Source organism: Otolemur garnettii, unplaced genomic scaffold, assembly GCF_000181295.1.
Source record: "Otolemur garnettii isolate 467f Iridium unplaced genomic scaffold, OtoGar3 scaffold00249, whole genome shotgun sequence".
Classification (NCBI taxonomy): domain Eukaryota; kingdom Metazoa; phylum Chordata; class Mammalia; order Primates; family Galagidae; genus Otolemur; species Otolemur garnettii.
Genome location: NW_003852644.1, coordinates 911743 through 924587, shown reverse-complemented (window position 1 = coordinate 924587; position 12845 = coordinate 911743). Strand labels below are relative to the sequence as shown.

Genomic DNA, 12845 nt, shown 5'->3' with positions numbered 1-12845 from the left:
ATCTTTAAAATTTTTCATGGCTGGCTTGGCGCCTGTGACTCAAGTGGCTAAGGCACCAGCCACATACACCTAAGGTGGCGGGTTCAAATCCAGCCCGGGCCTGACAAACAACAATGATGGCTGCAACCAAAAAAAATAGCCAGGCGTTGTGGCAGACGCTTGTGGTCTCAGGTAGTTGGGAGGCTGAGGCAGGAGACTCGCTTGAGCCCAGGAGTTGGAGGTTGCTGTGAGCTGTGATGCTAAGGCACTCTACCCAGGGGGACAGCTTGAGGCTCTGTCTCAAAAAAAGAAAAAAAAAGTTTTTTTTCATGGCCCACTGAAGATCCTCTCATGGCACAGTGTACTGTGTCACACCAGTTGAAAATCACTGTTCTAGAATTTTCCTTATGTGCCTTCATGCATGCATACATATTTTAGATGAATGAGATCATATGTGCTGTTGTAACTTGCCTTCTTTCCTCAACAATATGTGATAGATATATCTGTCCTTGTCAATAAAAAAGGATTTGTATCTTCGCTTTTCCCTAGAATGAAAATCACTTAATTGTATTTTCTTATAAAAGTAATACATGTTTAATTTAAAAAATGTTTTTCAGAAAATATAGAGAAAAATTAAAAATTACCAACAAGGCTCGGAGCCCATAGCACAGTGTTTACAGTGCCAGCCACATATACCGAGGCTGGCAGGTTCAAATCTGGCCCAGGCTAGCTAAAACAACAATAACAACTACAATAAAAAATAGCCGAGTATTATGGGGGGCACCTGTAGTTCCAGCTACTCAGGAGGCTGAGGCAAGAGAATCTATGTCACACCAGTTGAAAATCGCTTAAGCCCAAGAGTTGAGCTGTGATGCCTCGGCACTAGACCTGGGGCAATGTAGTGAGACTCTGTCTCAAAAAAAAAAAAATTGCCAATAAATCTGCCATCTAGGCTTGACACTTGTGGCTCAAGTGGCTAAGGCACCAGCCACATATACCTAAGGTGGCAGGTTCAAATCCAGCCCAGGCCCACCAAAACAATGACAGCTGCAACCAAAAAAATAGCCAGGTGTTGTGGCAGGCGCCTGTGGTCCCAGCTACTTGGGAGGCTGAGGCAGGAGACTCGCTTGAGCCCAGGAGTTGGGGGTTGCTGTGAGCTGTGATACCACGGCACTCTACCCAGGGGGGATAGCTTGAGGCTGTGTTTTAAAAAAAAAGTCCCTAATGGAACTCTTGGATTTCTTTTCCCCTTCAAACCTACTTCTCATCCTGTTCTCTCTATTTTAGTAAGTAACGTCAACATCCACCCAATGATTCAGTCCAAAATTCTAGATCTCTGGAGTCATCCTTGAACTGTTTTTCTTACTGTCCTCTAATCTACCAGCAAGTCCTGTGAGGCCAACATTTTCTCACCATCTCCACTGGCAGTATTCCGGTCCAAGCCACAAAACATCTCTCAAATGAATACACCAAGACTTTGGATGATATATTGAACAGCTTTATCACCCTTGGTAGAGTACTGTGGCGTCACAGCTCACAGCAACCTCCAGTTCCTGAGCTTAGGCGATTCTCTTGCCTCAGCCTCCCCAGTAGCTGGGACTACAGGCAGCCACCACAATGCCCGGCTATTTTTTTGTTGCAGTTTGGCCAAGGCTGAGTTCAAACCCACCACCCTTAGTATATGGGGCCAGCGCCCTGCCCACTGAGCCACAGGTGCCTCCCACAGTTCAGTTTAAGTACTGAGTTCTCTGCCTCCATGCTGAAGGATATGCAGTACATCCAGCTATCGTCCATTCATTCCACAGTGGTGTGAGGTATCTCTAGTACCCCAGGCCCTATGTTAGACAGTAGATAGGGTGACCTAGACAGATTTGGTAGCTTTCCTCATGGAGTTTGGGGGCAGAGATAGATATTAAATAATTACACAAGTACTTCAGTGCTCAGAAGGACAAGTATGGGAGTGGGGCTCCTTATGATGCCATACAGTCATGTGCTACACAAAGATGGTGGTCCCATGAGATTATACTACCATACATATTTTTACTATGCCTTTTCTCTATTTTGATATGTTTAAATACATAAATACTTACACTGTGGTACAGTTGTCTGCACTTTTCAGTACAGTCACATGTTGTATAGGTTTGTAGCCTGGGAGCAATAGGCTCTATCATACAGGTATGTAGTAGGCTATACCATTTAGACTGGTATAAGTACACACTACGATGTATGTTCAATGACAGAAATTGCCTAATTACATATTTCTCAGAATGTATCCCCATTTTTAAGCAATGCAGAACTGTGTAATGGGGAAATGAGTTAATATTGAGCGGGTTGAGGAGGCCTTTCCTAAGGAGGCAGCTGGGAACCTTGTGTTCAGGCAAAGTTTGAACAAAAGTGGTCAAGGTGCAGAACGGCTTTCCAGAGGGAGAAGAGCATGTATAAAGGCCTAGAGTTTGGCAGGAGCTTAGCCCTGTATAGCTAGAGTAAAGAGGTGGTCAGAGAGGGCAGCAGAAGCTGGATCATGCAGGATTTTAGATGTTAACATCAGAGCAGTATGAAACTTGAAGGGCAAGGTTGTTTGGGTTTTGAATTTTTATTAATATATTACAACCACTCTGTCACAAGTCAGATATAACAAAAGAGGTTATGTTGAAAACAACAGTCTCTGTCCCTTTTGTTTCCTGTTCTGTGACCCAGAAATGTCAGCTTTTAACCATTTCTGCTTTTAGTTGATGGTTGCCTTCAAAATTAAATCATATCCTCATACATCTTTCTTTTCCAACTTTGTGGAAATGTATTAACCTTCTGAAATGAAAGAGGATGACTTAGCTTATGTTACTTCCCCATGTTGAGATCCATGTTCACATTTCTCTGTAACTGTTCACAGTGTTTCTCGTTCCATCAACATTAGTCCATATGGTAGTTCCCCTCTGTATAAGATGAGGACATTAATAATCCTACTTTTCTACCTTCCATCACCAATTTGTGCTTCCTAAAAGCTATACTTGACCATATACAGTCTTAGAATTGTTAACATTTATTTTCTGCCCTGCAGCCACAGCCAAGTCATAGGTTAAAATTCTAAAGTTGAAAAATCAGTCAGCATCATTTACATCATTACACATATGTGAATATTGTTCTTGGCAAGGCCAAGTAGCGAATGCTAAGGTTAGGTTTCCTTCTTTTTACACCTGAACCATTTAAAGGAGAATGACCAATCAAGGTCACACGGATTCTGTTTTCTTAAGACTCCATCACCTGGGCTCGGTGCCTGTGGCTCAAGTGGCTAAGGCGCCTGCCACATATACCTGAGCTGGCGGGTTCGAATCCAGCCCAGGCCCACCAAACAACAATGGCTGCTCCAACCGAAAAATAGCCGGGTGTTGTGATGGGCGCCTGTGGTCCCAGCTACTTGGGAGGCTGAGGCAGGAGACTCACTTGAGCCCAGGTGTTGGAGGTTGCTGTGAGCTGTGATGCCACAGCACTCTACCCAGGAAGATAGCTTGAGGCTCTGTCTCAAAAAAAAAAAAAATAATAAGCCTGCTTGAGTTGTCTTTTCTGTTCCTTGTAGCCAAAAGCATCATAACAGATAAGTCTTCTGAGTCACTGCATATATGAAATGCCTTTCTTTTATTTATTTATTTTTGAGACAGTCTTACTATGTCGCCCTTGGTAGAGTCCTGTGGAGTCACAGCTCACAGCAACCTCAAACTCTTGGGCTTAAACAATTCTCTTGCCTCAGCCTCCCAAGTAGCTGGGACTGCAGGCTTCTGCTGCAACGTGCGGCTATTTTTTTTTGTTACAGTTGTCGTTGTTTAACAGCCTGGGCCAGGTTCAAACCCACCAGCTTCAGTGTATGTGGCCAGCACCCTAACCACTGAGCACTGGTGCCCACCCTGAAATGCCTGTCATCTGCTTTTATACCTGATTGGTTGAGTATAGGATTTCAAGTTGAAAATAATTTTCCCGGCTCAGTGCCTGTAGCCCAAGCGGCTAAGGCACCAGCCACATACACCAGAGCTGGCAGGTTTGGGCCTGCCAGACAACAACTACAACCAAAAAACAGCCGGGCATTGTGGCAGGCGCCTGTAGTCTCAGCTACTTGGGAGGCTGAGGCAAGAGAATCACTTGAGCCCAGGAGTTGGAAGTTGCTGTGAGCTATGATGTGACAACCTCTATCCAGGGCAACAACTTGAGGCTCTGTCTCAAAAAAGAAAAAGAAAATAGCTTTCCCTAGGGCAGCACCTGTTGCTCAGTGAGTAGGGTGCTGGCCACATACAGGAAGGCTGGCATTTGAACCTAGCCTGGGCCAGCTAAAACAACAGTGACAACTGCAACAACAATTAAAACAAAAAAAAGTTGAGCGTTGTGGCAGGTGCCTGTAGCCCCAGCTACTTGGGAGGCTGAGGCAAGAGAATTGCTTAAGCTCAAGAGTTGGAGATTGCTGTGAGCTGTGATGCCACATCGCTCTACTGAGGGCACCATAGTGAGACTCTGTCTCAAAAAAAAAAGAAAGAAAACAGTTTTCCCTGCTAACTTTGGAGGTATTTTTCCCATTGTCTTCTAGTTTACATTATTATCAAGTTATTAAGTATGAAATGTCCAATTTCCTTAAGTACTAAGTTTGAGAATTGTTATCTGACATTTCACTTTGACACTTCTTGTTTTATTTTTATTGTAAAGGTACATCTTCATTCTTTCAAATATACATTTTGAGTTGTGATTATCTTTCTAATATCTTATACAGCAATTTTTGTGAAACCATGGATAAGTCAAAAATTCAACTGTGAGTTGTGTGGTATCAATGCAGTGCAAATAGTTCGAAATACTAGCAAAGCATTTGGAAAAGATGTGGCTGAATATACAGATTTTAAAAAATATTTTAGGGACAATCTCACTATGTTGCCTAGGCTGGCCTCAGACTCCTGGCTTTAAGTGATCCTCCTACCTTAGCCTCCTAATCACTGGGACTTACACCTGGCTGGCCCACATTTTAGACATCTTTCTTTTCCTGTGATATGATGTAACTGTTTATCCCTTATGTTAATTGTAAATGAGAAGTTAGGATTATAAGCTTTTTTAGGTTAAACTTTTTGGGCAAGAATTTTTCATAGGCAATACTGTGTAATAAAGCATCAGCTCAGGAGGCACTTAATAACTGCTTATCCTGTGATAGGTGATGCCCTTTTACTACTTGGTTAAAGAAGGAAGTGACTGCCAAATCTCCAGTTGTAGATGTACAGTTTTCCGGTTGTCATTGATATATCTGTGATGTACTGCTTTGGCATCATACAAATACCCTATTCCCAACGGCCATTCACTTGATGGTTTTAGCATTCATTGATAATACTTGCCTGAATTCATTATTACATTGGGCTTGTAAAATGGCAGTTTTTCTAATTCTGTCATCTCTTCTACATTTAATACTGGCGTTCCTCTGTAAAGATGTTCCCCTTATCACATAAGAATGAACTGTATTTCCTCCTAAAAAGATAGTATAGATTTTTAATCTTTGTTCTTTTTTTTTTTTTTTTTTTTGAGAAAGAGTTTCCCTATGTTGCCCTTGTAGAGTCCCATGGCATCACAGCTAACAGCAATCTCCACCTCTTGGGTAATTCTCTTGCCTCAGCTTCCTGAGTAGCTGGGACTACAGGTGCCTGCCACAATGCCCGGCTATTTTGGGGGGGGGGGGTTGTAGTTGTCATTTTTGTTTGGCAGGCCCAGGCTAGATTCAAACCTGTCAACTCCAGTGTATGTGGCTGGCGCCCTAGCCATTGAGCTACAGATGCTGAGCCTTAATCATTGTTCTTAATTACTGAATTTAAGAGTAAGGAGTTTGTCTGATAATCACCTTAAATGGTGGCAAAATGTTTGCTGTTGTGCTGTTTTTGTTTTCCTCTTTCATGTCAGTGTGGCCTCATGGAGTTTTATTTTTATTTTTATCTTTTGGAGTTTTATTTTTTAAATGCTTTACAATTCAGGTATAGTCGTAATTCTTTTCTGATCAAATTATTCCAAATTTGGGCTCGACGCCTGTAGTTCAAGCAGCTAGGGTGCCAGCCACATATACCGGAGCTGGTGGGTTCAAATCCAGCGTGGGCCTGCCAAACAGTGACAACTACAACCAAAAAATGGCTGGGCATTGTGATGGACACCTGTGGTCCCAGCTACTTGGGAGGCTGAGGCAAGAGAATTGCTTAAGCCCAGGAGTTGGAGGTTGCTGTGAGCTGTGATGCCACAGCACTCTACCCAGGGCGACAGTTTGAGGCTCTATCTCAAAAAAAAAAATATATATATATATATATATATAGCTATTTATTTGCTTTATCTTGTAATAGACATAAACTTACAAAATTTGCAATACCAATACTACTGTTATCAATGAAAATACTGAATGAGGTTCAAGATTTCTTTCTGTCCCAAGCTATATCTTACTAAGGATGTAAAAATCAAGATTTTTTTTTTTTTTGGCTTGGTCTGGGTTTGAATCCACCACCCCCGGCATATGGGGCCAGTGCCCTACTCCTTTGAGGCACAGGCACCGCCCAAAATCAAGATTATTTTGTTCAGAAATAATCCAGAATGTTCACTACTGGTAGTGGTAAAATAGCTCATTTCAAACTACCTCTCTTACATATAGTTTAAAACTGAACAAAAATAAAAAACAAGGCATTTAGGGTGGCTCACTCCTATAATCCTAGTGCTTTGGAGGCTGAGGTGGGAGGATCTTTTGAGCCTAGGAGTTTCAAGACCAGCCTGGGCAACATAATGAGACTCTATCCCTACAAAAAAAAAAATTTTTTTCATTTTGAGTCAGAATTTCACTGTTACCCTGGGTAGAGTGCCATGGGTCATAGCTCACAGCAGGCTCAAACTCTTGGGCTCAAGCAATCCTCTTGCCTCAGCCTCTTGAGTAGGTGGAACTACAGGTATGTGCCACTGCACCTGGCTGGGTTTTTTATTTTTAGTAGAGACAGGGTCTGGCCCTTGTTCAGGCTGGTCTCAAACTCATGAGCTCAAGCAGTCCACCTGCCTCTGCCTCCCAGAATGTTAGGATTACAGGCATGAGCCACTGCGCCCAGCCTGCAAAAGAATTTTTTTAAATTAACTTGATATGATGGTGCATGCCTACAGTTACTTGGGAGGCTGAGGCAGGAGGAGTTTGAGGCTATGATGAGCTGTAATCATTCCACTGCACTCCAGCCTGCACATCAGAGCAAGACCCTGTCTATAAATGAATGAATGAAAGCTATTTAAAGGCACTGTAGAAGCTGGCTGGGCACGGTGGCTCATGCCTGTAATCCCAGCACTCTGGGAGGCTGAGGTGGGCAGATCATCTGAGCTCATGAGTTCGAGACAAGCCTGAGCTACAGCAAGACCCGCCTCTAAAAACAGCTGGGCATTGTGGTTGGTGCCTATAATCCCAGCTACTTTGGAGGCTGAGGGAAGAGAATCACTTGAGCCCAGGAGTCTGAGGTGTCTGTGAGTATGAAGGCACAGTACTCCACTGGGAGCGACAAAGTGAGACTCTGTCTCAAAAAAACAAAGGCACTGTAGAGTGACTAAAAGCAGACAGGAACTATAGGGAAATTTATGATACTTAGAAGAAGGAAACTGCAATGGGTAAATTCTCTCCTCTCCTCTCCTTGTAATGGCGTTTCACCCGAGAACAGTCTCAGTCAGTGCTGCTGCAAAGAGACTGAGACTTGAATAGACGCCTGTAATCTCGGGATGAGGAATCAGAAGACAGTTCAGAGCTCCCACAGCAGCTACTGTGAGAACTTAGGGGGAAACTTGGACAACAGATAGCCACAGGCAAGGGGCCCAAACTCCTCATATGTATAAACTCTACTGAGCTCCAGCTAAGGCAAAAGAACTGAATAGAGATTTCAGTTGCTGCCACCCATAAAGAAGACATAGCTTGGAGTTTGAGTTCAACAAAGTTAACTGCCTGCTAAAGTAAAAAATCAGAACTCTTTGTCTGGAATGTAACAGAATCCAAGGTCTGATAGTGTACCATTCAGAACCAGAGATATCCAACCTTTTTTCTTCTCTGTTGCACATTGGAAGAAGAGTTGTCTTGGGCCACACATTATTAAATACACAAACACTAACAAAGGCTGATGAGCAAAAACAGTCCGTGAATAATTTTCACGATACCCAACACTACAGATAAGCACAGTAGTCCTTACATAATTCACTAGCAGCCACAAATTGGATACCCTAGTGTGACCTTTACTCAGGAGCAAGAGTCAGTGCATTTTTTCCCCCAAAACAGTAACTATTTTAGTTTTCATAGGCCATGTGTTCCCTGTAGAAACTGCATAATTATGCTCTTGTGCAAAAGCAGCCATAGACAGTATGTAAACATAGATATTGCTGTGTTTAAAATAAAACTTTATTTACAAAAACAGCCAGTGAGAGGCTGGGCAAAAAAATAAAAACAGGCAATGAGGCTCAGCGCCCATAGCACAGTGGTTATGGCACCAGCCACATACACTGAAGGTGGCTGGTTCGAACCCAGCCTGGGCCAGCTAAACTGCAATGAAAAAAATAGCTGGGTGTTGTGGCAGGTGCCTGTGGTCCCAGCTACTTGGGAGGCTGAGGCAAGATAATGGCTTAAGCCCAAGAGTTTGAGGTTGCTGTGAGCTGTGACGCCATGGCACTCTACCCAGGATGACATAGTAACACTCTTGTCTCAAAAAAAAAAGGCATTAGGAAGCTGGGCAGAGTTGCTCGCACCTGTAATCCCAGCACTTTGGAAGGCAGAAGTGGGAGGATCACTTGAGGCCAAGAGTTTGAGACCAGCCTGGGCAACATAGCAAGACCTCGTCTCTACTAAAAATAAACTATTCCAGCATGGTAATATACACCTGTAGTCCCAGTTACTTGGGAGACTGGGATAGAAGGATCTCTTCAGCCCAAGAGTTTGAGGTTGCTGTGAGCTGTGATGCCACTGCATTCTACCAAGGGTGACATAGTGAGACTGTCGCAAAAAAAAAAAAAAAAAAATAGGCAATGAGTTAGATTTGGCCTGCAAGCCGTACTTTGTTCACCCCTGTTCAAAGGAAAAGGCAGTCAGTGGACACTTACCCCAAGATGATCCAGACCCAGGTACTGGAATTAGAAGGATTTTAAAGCCAGTGTTGTAAAGACGTAAAAGAAAATGTACCTATGAGTAAAGAACGGATCAATAGTCCTAAATCCAATCATGTCAGTAATTAAGTATAAATAGACTAAACATTTCATTTAAAAGGCACAGATTGTAGACTGGATTAAAAAGTAAGATCCAACTAGATGTTATCTATAAGATGCAGAGTTTTAATATTAAAACATAGCTAGGTTGAAAATAATAGAATGGGGTTCTGTGCCCATAGCACAGTGGTTATGATGCCAGCCACATACACCAAGGCTGGTGGGTTCAAACCTGGCCCAGGCCAGCTAAACAACAATGACAACTGTAACAAAAATTGGCTGGCAGGCTCAGTGCCCTGTAGCACAGTGGTTACGGCGTGAGCCATATACATTGAGGGTGGCAGGTTCGAACCTAGCCTGGGCCAGCTAAACTGCAACAAAAAAAACAGCTGGGTGTTGTGGCGGGCGCCTGTAGTCTCAGCTACTTGGGAGGCTGAGGCAAGAGAATCGCTTAAGCCCAAGAGTTGGAGGTTGTTGTGAGCTGTGACGCCATGGTACTCTACTGAAGGTGACATAGTGGGACTCTGTCTCAAAATTTAAAAAAGCAAATCATTGAAGAGGGAAAAGATACACAGTGCCAACAGTAAGCATAGGAGAACTGGAGTGGCAATACTAATATAAAAAAATGTATATATATATTGGTTCAATGCCTGTAGCTCAAGCTGCTAGGGTGCCAGTCACATACACCAGAGCTGGCGAATTCGAATCCAGCCTGGGCCCACCAAACAACAATGACAACTACAACAAAAAAATAGCTGGGCATGGCAGGCACCTGTAGTCCTAGCTAGTTGGGAGGCTAAGGCAAGAAAATTGTTTAAGCCCAAGAATTTGAGGTTGCTGTGAGCTATGACACTATGGCACTCTACCCAGGGTGACAGCTTGAGACTCTGTCTCCAAAAAAAAAAATGTATATATTTGCCAGGCACTGTGACTTACACCTTTAATCCTAACAAGTAGTTAGGACTACAGGCACACAACACCAAGTCTGGCTTGGGGTTTTTTGGGTTTGTTTGTTTTTGTATTTGTAGAAACAGAGTCTCCTTAAGTTGCCCAGGCAGATCTCAAACTCCTGGCCTCAAGAGATCCTCCTGCTTCAGCCTCCCAAAGTGCTAGAATTACAGGCATGAGCCACCACATGGTGGTGAGAGTATGAAGTATCCATGGTGATGTCTTTTATCTTGTTAGGAGTTTGTGTTATACAGAAGTATGCACTTGAAAAAACTGATCAGATGGTACACTTTAAATGTATGCATTTTGTCCAGGCACAGTGGCTCATGCCTGTAATCCTAGCACCTTGGGAAGCTGAGGCCAGAGGATTGCTTGAGGCTACGTTTTCAGGACCCGCCTGAGCACAAGTGAGACCCTTTCTCTACAAAAAATAGAAAACATAGCTGGACATAGTGGCACGCACCTGTAGTCCCAGCTACTTGGGAGTTTGAAGTTGTAGTGAGCTATGATGACACGACAACACTCTAACCCAGTGGCAGAGCAAGGCTCTTGTCTCAAAAAAAAAAAAAAAAAAAAAAAAAAAAGTTTTGTGCATTTCACTGGATGTAAATTATACCTAAGGAAAAATGAAAATGAACTTTCAACTCTAGTTAGTGATACATATGCAGAAGTGTTTAGGATGAAGTATGCTGGTGTGCAAACTTTTAAATGCGTCCAAATGTATTGATGGCTGGATGAATGATAATGGTAGAATCTGGGTGATAAGGATATGGTTGTTCTTTGTACTATGTTTTCAATGTGCATGTTTGAAATCTTTCTTTAATATGTTGGGAAGAGTCATTAGGAATAATTCTTGTGTGCTATTAATTTGATATATAGTTAGGTTTATTTGTTTTCTATTTTGTGGTTTGCTTTTTTCCCCCTCTTTATTTTTGGATTATGCAAAGTCTTTCAGTGATTCAAAACTTAAGCCTAATTCAATATGGGAAATTGCTACTTCACCCAGCTTTGTTTAGCTAATTGTAGGTTAACAAAGTATTAGAAGTATAGTAGTGATACTTTATATTAATGGCCTATATGCACACATGAACATGTATGGTTTTCATAATTCTTTTCTATGTTTTATTTGTTCTGATTATGTTTGTTGAAATGCAATTTGTTATCTGTTGAATCTAATAAAACAGGCTTGCATTTTATTCTTTTTCAAGCTTGAATTTTAAAGAAAGGGTTTAGCTGGGCCTGGTGGCACACGCCTATAGCCAGAACATTTTCTTCTTTTTTTTTAGAGACAGTGTCTCACTTTGTCATCCTCAGGAGAGTGCCGTGGTGTCACAGCTGACAGCAACCTCCAGCTCTTGGGCTTAGGTGATTCTCTTGCCTCAGCCTCCCGAGTAGCTGGGACTATAGGCACCCACCACAATGCCCAGCTATTTTTTTTCCAGGAGTTCAAGACCAGCATGGGCAACATACCAAGACCCCCATCTCAATTTTAAAAAGAAAGAAAAAAAAGCTTACTCAGACAAGTTGCATTTCCATTTGTACTTTTTTGGTCGTATTTCCCTTTATCCTTTATAGGTGATTATTTTTATTAGTGTCTTGCTCGTCTTTCTAATGTTTTCTTTTGCAAAAATAAGCTAATGTATGTGTTATTTCCTCATCTTTCTTACACAGAAAGTTGGTGTGCTGGATATACTGCACCAAGTCTTGTTTTTATTTTACTTTCACTTAATCTATCCTAGAGATCACTACCCCAGCATGGAGGGTCTTCTTGTTTGTGCCTCATCTTTTTGTTCCCATTGCACAGTCTCCTTTGTATAGATAAACCCTGCTTTTGTTGAACAGATCCATGTGAATAGATGTTCCAGTTCTTTTTAGACATATTGTAAACAGCCACAGTGGAAAACGTTGTGCATGTATTGTTTGGTATTTGCAACCCATTTTTAATCTCTGAGCTCTTTTATTGTCTTGTTTCTTTCTTATGTATGGATTTTTCTTTTCTTTTCTTTTCTTTTTTTTGAGACAGAGCCTCAAGCTGTTCCCCTGGGTAGAGTGCTGTGGCATCACAGCTCACAGCAATCTCCAACTCCTGGGCTCAAGCGAATCTCCTGTCTCAGCCTCCCAAGTAGCTGGGACCATAGGCACCCGCCACAACGCCTGGCTATTTTTTGGTTACAGCCGTCATTGTTATTTGGCAGGCTGGGCTGGATTCGAACCCGCCACCTTAGGTGTATGTGGCTGGCACCTTAGCCACTTGAGCCATAGGCGCCAAGCCATTTATGGATTTTTCTGTTCTGCTCTGCTGTGGTGGGGTCCCCTGTTGCCTGCAGAGGGCGGTTTAGAAGATAGTGGCTTTATATCTTCTAGGATTTCTCTGAGGATATCATCTGTTTTCTCTAGGGACAGAATTGGTCTGTCTTCCAAACTGCTGTTTCTCTTCCCCAGCCCTGGAGACCCATTCTGGTTGGGGAGAGGAGGCCTCAATAGTTGGTGCGCTGCCCCTACTCTGCTGTGGTGGGGTCACCTGTTGCCTTCAGAGGGCGGTTTAGAAGAGGAGTTCTGTGGGGAGCAGGGCAGGTTTGTAGGCGACACTGCTTTCAGGGAAAGTATGTAAGGGGATCCTTCACATCATAGGAATGCTCACACCATAGGGAGTCTCCCAGCTGCATTGGGAGCCTTAAGCGTAGGAAGGGAAGGAAGGTTCTATCCACTGATTTTTTTTTTTT

General features: G+C 42.8%; 1 protein-coding gene across 1 annotated transcript in view; it reads left to right on the top strand.

The window, feature by feature from the left end:
• The window catches only part of MECP2 (methyl-CpG binding protein 2), a 70095-nt gene that overhangs the window by 16335 nt on the left and 40915 nt on the right, over window positions 1–12845 (top strand). The gene's annotated exons all lie outside the window — the stretch shown is intronic.